This window comes from Peromyscus maniculatus, chromosome 7, assembly GCF_049852395.1.
Source record: "Peromyscus maniculatus bairdii isolate BWxNUB_F1_BW_parent chromosome 7, HU_Pman_BW_mat_3.1, whole genome shotgun sequence".
NCBI classification, from domain to species: Eukaryota; Metazoa; Chordata; class Mammalia; order Rodentia; family Cricetidae; genus Peromyscus; species Peromyscus maniculatus.
Window position 1 is genome coordinate 113,902,112 of NC_134858.1, and position 8,403 is coordinate 113,910,514.

At 41.9% G+C, this 8,403-nt stretch overlaps 1 long non-coding RNA gene across 1 annotated transcript; it reads left to right on the top strand.

Annotated features, from left to right (window-relative positions):
• Positions 1 to 4,426: 4,426 nt before the first annotated feature.
• Positions 4,427 to 6,270, top strand: LOC143274155 (uncharacterized). The gene is made up of 2 exons (XR_013052587.1): positions 4,427 to 4,638; positions 6,002 to 6,270. It is a non-coding gene; the product is annotated as an uncharacterized LOC143274155 (long non-coding RNA).
• The last annotated feature ends 2,133 nt before the right edge of the window (positions 6,271 to 8,403 follow it).

An 8,403-nucleotide genomic window follows, 5' to 3' on the forward strand; every position in this document is an offset into this window, starting at 1 on the left:
CTGCATCATCTGAAATCACCAATGGCTCTAAGAAAGCTATACAAGGACAGATGCCCACTTCAAGTGCTAAATATCTCCAATTCTATATGTGCAAGGACTTAATTGCCCATGCAGGACAACTGGAATGTCCTGGGGACTTAATGCTTCATAACCAGCAAGAGCTGGATACTGGGTGGTGGTGGTGGGGGGGGGGGTATAGTATAAATGCCTTTGTATCTATTTATCTACAGATGCATAACAAGCCAGATCAAACTTGAAACCTCACAATACCAGCTTTATCAAGGAGCTCATAGATTCTTGGAGTCAGAAATTTGGGAAGAATATAGCAAAGATAGCTTTGTCTCAGCTCTGTGGTATTTAGGTCTTGTTTTTGAAGTTGCAAAGGCTTGAAGTGACATGATAAATGGGTGGGAATCATCAGAATTCTGCTCATTAACATTTATTGCTGGCTCCAAGAAGATCCTCAGCCAGATCATATGAATGAAAATCTTCATATGCCACCCTCATATGGATTGGGCTTCCTTAAAACATGGAGGCTTTATTCTATGAATAAACATTCCATGAGAAACTGGAAGAAACTGCTTTGCCCTTTATGACCCAGGCTTTCAGGTTGCCAAGTCACAAGCTATCCTGTATTCAAGAGAAGAGAATGTAGGTTGAAACCCTTGAGTTCATAAGTATGAAGAGACCATAGCTGTAATTCTTACTTGATAACTGTTTTGTTGTATATAATTTTACTATGTTAAAGTTAAAACCTTATTTTATTTAGACAAAAAGAAGCAAATGCTGTGGAATAATCCTTCCATTTCAACACTGTGAAAATGTGTTGCTCTAATTGTTAATCAAAAGCTGACTGGCCAATAGCTAGGCAGGATTTTCAGGGTAGAGAGAATGCTGGGAAGAAGGATGGAGTCTGAGAAGTCTCAAGCCAGATTTGGAAGAAGCAACATGGGAAGAAGTTCATAGGTGAGGTAAAGGAGCCTGGGGGCAGCACATAGATTAATAGAAATGAGTTAATTTAAGTTATAAGAGCTAGCTAAACACAAGCTTAAGCTATTGGCCAAGGATTTATAATTAATATTAAGTTTCTGTGTGGTTATTTGGGGGAGTGGTTAGTGGGACAGAAAAGTCTGCTTACAGAGAGATCCCAGGCTTGGAACAGGTTTTTTTTTTTTTTTTTTTTTTTTTTTTTTTTTTTTTTTTTTTTTTTGTGTGTGTGTGTGTGTGTGTGTGTGTGTGTGTGTTGGAAACCTTAAAGTTCATTCCCATGATATGCTTCCTTCAACAAGGTCACATCTCCTAATCCTTTTAAATAGTGCCACTCCCTGGAGACTAAGTATTCAAATCTATGAGCCTATGGAGTGGGGCCGTTTTCATTCAAACCACCACAGTAGGTCACACATCCTCACATTTCCATAACTTTCTAAGAATACCATCAGCAGGAAACTAGGTGTTCAGAGTATTTCCTGTGTGGAGGTTGCAGGACAGCTCTCTCCCTCTACCATGTATCTTCTGGGGGTCAAATTCAAGTTGTCAACAAGTACTTTAATCTGCTGAGCCAACTCGCCAGCCCCATTTTCTGTTATTGCTCAGAATAGTGTTTGTGGTGAAGCAACAGTCTCGATTCCCTTTCGTTTGAACTTTTTTATACTGGGAAAACCTAACATGTTATAAACTTTTCTGGAGAGTTCCATGTGTGTATATAATGCATTCTTATTATTCTCGTGTCCTACCGAGTTCATCTTTCACCCTTGCAGCCCTTCTTCCTCTCTACGCCTTCCCACGCTTACGCCTTTTTTGTTTTGTTTTGGAGGTCACTGAACTTAGCCAGAATTATGTAACTTACCATGGGTTTTGAAATATATATTAGGGATCACCAGTTGGCACACAACTGAAGGCAATAACCTCATCAGAATCCATCAATAGCCAATATTCCATGAGCCTCTCCTCCAGCAATGACTGAGTGTAGATAGTCTTGTCAGTCCCAGTGCAGGTAACTTCAGCTGCTTGATATGAGTTCCTGATTGGAGTAGGTGTCAAATCCTAACATCATATAGTTGAGAATGAAGAAAACCTAAATCTCAAAAATCTACTCCATATGCCAGCCTACTCCATATGCTGAAAGAGCTGGAGCAATGTGTAATAAAATATTTTAAATGACTTATTCAAAATTACACCTACTTTGCAGGAGAAAACGGGGCTATAAATGGCTTTTGTCAAAACAAGTCAAGATTGTGTTGAGTTTTGGAACTGTCTTTTAGACTCCCAGTCTCAGGCAAGGGCCTCAGAGCTAACTGAGATGAACAAGGTTCTTGATGTCAGTCAGGTCCTATAATATAAATCTTAGCAGCAAGTCTAAAAGTCAAAAATCATGAAGTTTTCAAAATAGAACCTGTATTAAAGATGGTCTACTAATATTATAGGAGCTGTCATTCAAAAGAACTAAGAGATTTCAATCTTTGGTTCATTCATCCAATAGTTCCTATATTATGGAGTTCCTATATTTGGTGTCCCCAATTACTGAAAGCATTGGTCATTGAAAGGTTACAAAAAACCTTTCAGAATGTTTATATTTGAAAGAAGACCCAATTCTACCTTTAAGAAGGCTGTCGCTATCCTTTGCCTTTCAAATATTTGGATTTTAAGCAAAACAGCTAACATCTATAATGCAGGCTTGAGTAGGGATAGCATGCAAGCCTCTCTCATAGTCTGCTGGAGAGATGTGGCATTTCCAAATGTGCCAATGTTTGAATCACTTCCCAAGAAAAAGAAACAGTAAACAGCATATCATGAAGGTGACTCCCTTAGAATCTGTTTGTCCAGCATAGAAGAGAAAAGAAGGCAGAGGAGTCACAGCCAGTGGGGAAGGCAGAAGAAAGCCAAGGCCTCAAGTATCAATTGTGCCATCGAGAAGAAAAGTAGTTCTTAGAGGGACATCTCCATCAGAACCCACTTCTTTCATCTGAAGGAACAGAGATTAGTCATCTCTTCTCTTTCTCCCCTACCCTGGGTACTGAAGTCAGAGCCTTATCCTATAGGAAAAAGGCTCTAACAATGAGGTATGTTGCCAATCTTTCTTGTTTTCATATAATCTCAACCAAAAACTTGCAAAGACATGTGTGAAGAGTGTTTTGTTTTGAGCGTTTGGGATAAGATGTTAACAGATGGTCTCATCTCTTGCCTTTCACACTAGCACAAAGCTAGTACATATATCCAATAAACATACTCTATACAACTGCCAAGGGCCATCAAGATACATCAGTACTTTCTAACCTGAGGACTGCTTTCAAGCATTGCCAGTGTTCCCAGTAAAGACTCCTATGACACAAGGACCCAGTTCAGAACCAAGCACTGCTTTAATGGTCATTTTAGCCTCTTCTGTTGAGAAATAGCCAACCTTTGGTCCACCTTGTTTTCTGAGACAGTATCTCTGAGTGGGATGTGGTGCTCTCTAAACTAGGCTGGCTGACTCAGGAGCCTCAAGGGACATGCCTATTTCTGCCTCCTAACGCTGGGATTATAAATATGTGGTGAGTTTTTGCAGTGGGTACCAGGAATCAAATTCAGATCCTCAACAGACACTTGACCAACTGAGGTATCTTTCCAACTCCCTCATCTGTAATTTTTACATGCACAGGAGAGCTTGCAAGACAAACTAAGGCCCAAAGGAACAGCTAGGGCTAAGAGCTTTGATGCTAGTTTGGAAAAAGCTCTTTGTGCTGTGACAATATGACAAGATGAGGTGATGTGGGATAAAGTAATTGATTATGGAAAAGGATTAGGTAGATAAAGGGTAGTCTGACAAGATGTGTTTGTTCAGATTCCTCCAGGGTTTGGCTCATCTGTGCTGTGATAAGAAATGCTGTCCTTTGTTGTACAGGGAAGAACTTTTCACGTGGGAATTTTTTATCTCCTGTTTTTAGAAAGGAAAAGGAAGGTCAGGGGCTGAGTGCTCCCTTTCATAACTATTGTTTTTCAAATGCTTTAATTCAAAACCAGCAATCACATATTTGGGAGTGAGATGACCTGAAACCCTGCGCTACTCCTATGGGAAGTGTGTTAACTGTTTGTCTCAGAGCTGGGACAAAATACTTAATGAACCTAGGGAGGAAGGGCTGACTTCGACTTACAGTTCAGGGGATGGAGTCCATCACAGTGGGGGTGGGGGGTGCAAGGGGTGGAGTCCATCACAGTGGGGGTGGGGAGTGCAAGGGGTGGAGTCCATCACAGTGGGGGTGGGGGGTGCAAGGGGTGGAGTCCATCACAGTGGGGGTGGGGGGTACAAAGGGTGGAGTCCATCACAGTGGGGGTGGGGGGTACAAGGGGTGGAGTCCATCACAGTGGGGGTGGGGGGTACAAGGGGTGGAGTCCATCACAGTGGGGGTGGGGGGTACAAGGGGTGGAGTCCATCACAGTGGGCGTGGGGGTGCGGCTCACAGCTGTAGCTGTGGGAAGTACCTGCTCCTTTCTAAGCAGAGCAGGAGGCGGAAAAGGGAGATTGCTGCCTTCTTAGGGTTCTGACAGTACCGTCCACACCTCTAACACCAGCACTAGACAGTCTAAAGCAGGAGATCATGAGTTCCAGACCGACTTAAGCTACAGAGTGAGCTCCTGTCTCAAAGGAAAAATTAAACAAAAGTAAGTTTGTGACTATCTACAATGGTAATGGAAATGTAATACTAAAATAACAAATATTAGACCATAACAACCTCATCTGTCTTGACGACTTGTTCTTTGGGCATCCCCATAGAAGATATTTTGACCAAGCACAGTGCTTCAGCACCACCTGGTGTGGGTTTGTTGTGCTTGGTGTGTGTGGGGGGGGGTGGGGTCCCTATTCTTCAAATTCCAAGTCTTAATCTACAGAGTTATCACAGGGATCTTTACAAAACAGAGGCCTCCTTATTTTGTTTTGTGCTTTACAGTGCTTTCAAACTTGTCATCGTGGCCAAATGCATGACATCTGGTCTGGCTTCAGTCAGGAAGATGTGCCTGATTTTCTCCTATTTTCTTGATACACGTTACAGACATGCCACTCTGAGTTGGCTGAAACTGCTAAGAAACAGTCTCATCTTCTGGGATATCATGGGTTCTCACTTTGTTTAGAAGAAAATCAAAGGTGGTGGTGGTGGTGGTGGTGGTGGTGGTGGTGGTGGTGGTGGTGTGTGTGTATGCCTCTGGAAGCCCGAAGAGGGCCTCAGATCCTCTAGAATTGGAGCTACAAGTGGTTATGAGATAACTGACATGAATCCTGGGGACCAAGCTCAGGTCCTCTGGAAGAGCAGCTAGTACTCTGAACCATTGAGCCATCTTTCCAGCCTCCAGAATGCAATCAAAAGGAAAAAAATTAGAAGCAGGGTACAAAGTACTCAAGGTAGAGCTAGAGGAGAGCTGATACAGAAAAGAGAGCCAATGTGATGGAGACACAGAAGCAGTCATGTCTGAAGCAGTCCTCTGCTAAACCTAGTGGTCTAGACCATCATGTGCCACTAGATATGGCTGTCCTCTTTAGACCTTTATGTGGGTTTATTTTTCATATTGAATTCTGTATTTTTTTGCATAGTCCTCCTTGAGTTTATGAGGTTTATATCAGAAAGATCCCCAGCTAATAAGTATGATTAATATACTAAGAATGGTAACAGAATGCCAAGGCCTTTTGTCATTATGTGCTTGGTTCACATGGCTCTTACCAGTCAGGTATAATAGCAAACATTCCTGGAGGACAGGGGATGAACAGAAGAAAATAAGTTTTGATATTTATGAAAATTTTTCATTTTCTGATTGACCCACATTTTAGGATTATCCAAAACTAAGTTAGGTCTTTAAATTTATAAATACATATCTGGGCCAACACACACATTAAGCACACTCAATACAATTAATACAACACGAGAATCCACACTTTTAAAAGTCTTATGCCTGTGCTATGGTCTCTGATATTATTCAAACAAAACCAAAAAGAGGTCATCTTCACCATGGTTTTCTACTTGTGACCTTGCAGATGGACAGTGACCTTCTCCTGCAGATGCTCCGGAGCTCCCGGCTCCCTAACATCTGGCACTGTGGCTACTCAGCAGACATCTGGACTTTGCGTTTACTGGGGTCTCCATGGAAATCTCCAGTCATTAAGGCTGAGTGTCTCAAATGGTTCAACCCGAATCTGCTCTCTGGCCCTGAGAGTCTGGGATGACCTTGGAATTTAGAAGCCCTTCATCTGTCCAGCCAAAGCGGAAGCACTGGGGATGAGCAACAGGAACAAACTACACGTTTGCCTTGGTCTGTTTTATTTCTGGACTGCTCCTTTTTTTTTTTTCTAATTAATTTTAAAGTCAGTGCACAAAGTGATGGGTTTCATTATGGCGTTTTCCATGAGTCACTAGACTTTCTTATTTTTCTTCCTCCTCTGCTCCCCTCCCCTCCCTCTTCCTTCCTCTTGCTGGTGTCCTAGCTCTGCTTTCGTGCCACATGAATCCCATTGCCCCCTCTTCAGATTTCTTCCTCCTCTCTCAAGGTCCCCTCACCACAGACCCCAACACACTAAAATCCAGATTCCACATATGAGAGTAAATGCAGTATTTATCTTTCCAAATCCCATTTCTTTTACAAAAAATGACCTCTACTTCCAATCATTTTCCTGCAAATATCATGATATAATTTTTCTTGATGTTTGAAAAAAAAATCCCATTGTTGATATACACCATGTGTGAAAGCCCAACTCTGACCTATTGAAGGGTTCTTTCAGAGAGGAGAGAGGAATGAGGAAGTATTAGATAGAAATATAGGCGTAGATGACAAGAAAGACAGAGACACAGGATAGCTTCGGGAGGGTCCTGGGTCAATACCCAGCCACTTTAAGATTTATTTTAATAGACTTTTTATATACTATCAAAAGACCTCCCCCTTTCAAGACCAAAGCATTATGTACAGCCAAGTATAGAACCTTCCAAAAACCTGGTAACCATGCCCCTGGCCAAATCATCCTATTATACAGCCCTACTGGATAAAGCAAGCTCAGATTCTCTGACCTTGAGTAAGGCCTTATTGGAGCGCCTCTGTGGGCCCCTACAACCATGTTTTCTTTATTCATTCATCTTCTGATGAACATCTAGGCTGGTTGCATTTCTTAGTTATTGTGAATAGTGTCACAATAAACATGGATGTGTACATTAACCTAGAGTCCTACAGATACATATTCATGTGTGGTTGTCTTTTTTATTTAGAGAGGTAGGGATATATAGCCAAGGATAACCCTGAACTTCAAATTCTCCTGCCTCTGCCTCCTGGGTGCTGGTATTACAGCATATACCACCCTAATGAAACACTATGTATCGAACTTTGTGCATACTTGGCCTATGTGCTATGAACTGAGCTGCATCCCCACCTACTCTGTCTTTGGGAACTGTCTTATCTTAATGGCTTTATTCCTTCTTATGTCATGAACTGGTTTAGAACTATACCTCACTGTATTAGAAGTAAACTGCACACATCACAGCTCACTTAACCACAGACTTTGTGTAATACTCTTCTATCTCCCAAAAGTGAGCCAAGAAGAGACATTTAGCCAAATGCTATCATATATGGCTCTCAGGACTTTGTGATTTTCTGAAATGGTTAATTCATCATAAAAGGGAACAGGAACTTTCACTTTTGGACACCCACATCTCAAACCAGCAGTCCTTTAAACACAACCCACGGATCCATTTCTGAACAGAGCACTTCTCCTTATCACACGTGGGCAATGCAGGTACATGCCAGCAGTCCTGACACTCCTGGGCATGGGCTTGGGCACGTTGCCAGCTGCAAGCCTGTGCACATACTGAGGGTCGCCCTCTCTGTATCATCTGCATTTCATTTCTCTCCCTTGTCTCCCATTGAGATGAATCATCTCCCTTGCCCTATGTCTGGTTGTGAAGCAGCCTGCTGGCCTGTTCACTAGTTGAGTTGATTGTGATTTAATTTTATGGATGATGTCACACAATTATCTCCAGATGGAATAATCAGGGTACAGAGCTGCGAGGCAGAGTTGGGAAGGAAGTGGGTTCACCTAGCAAACAGCCGTTTCTGCACCGGAATTACTTTTGTTTTGACTCTGTAAATTTATCAGTAGTGGATGTGCCTTTCAGGGCCTCATTTGTCTAATTCAAATCAGAAGACCTTGCCTCTTTCTCTGTATTATCCTGTATTTCTTTTATCATGTAGTATCTAAAAGAGAAGACTCATAAATTAAATTATGGAATTGAATATTTGTGTTTTCATGTTGTGGGCTCATGTGTGTTTTCATGTATGTTGGCTCATGTCTGTAGACTCATATATGTGAGGTTGTATGTGCACCTGTGTGCATGAACATGTAAAGGCACCAAGTTGATGTCAGAAATAGCCTTCCAATGTTCTACTTTATTTAAT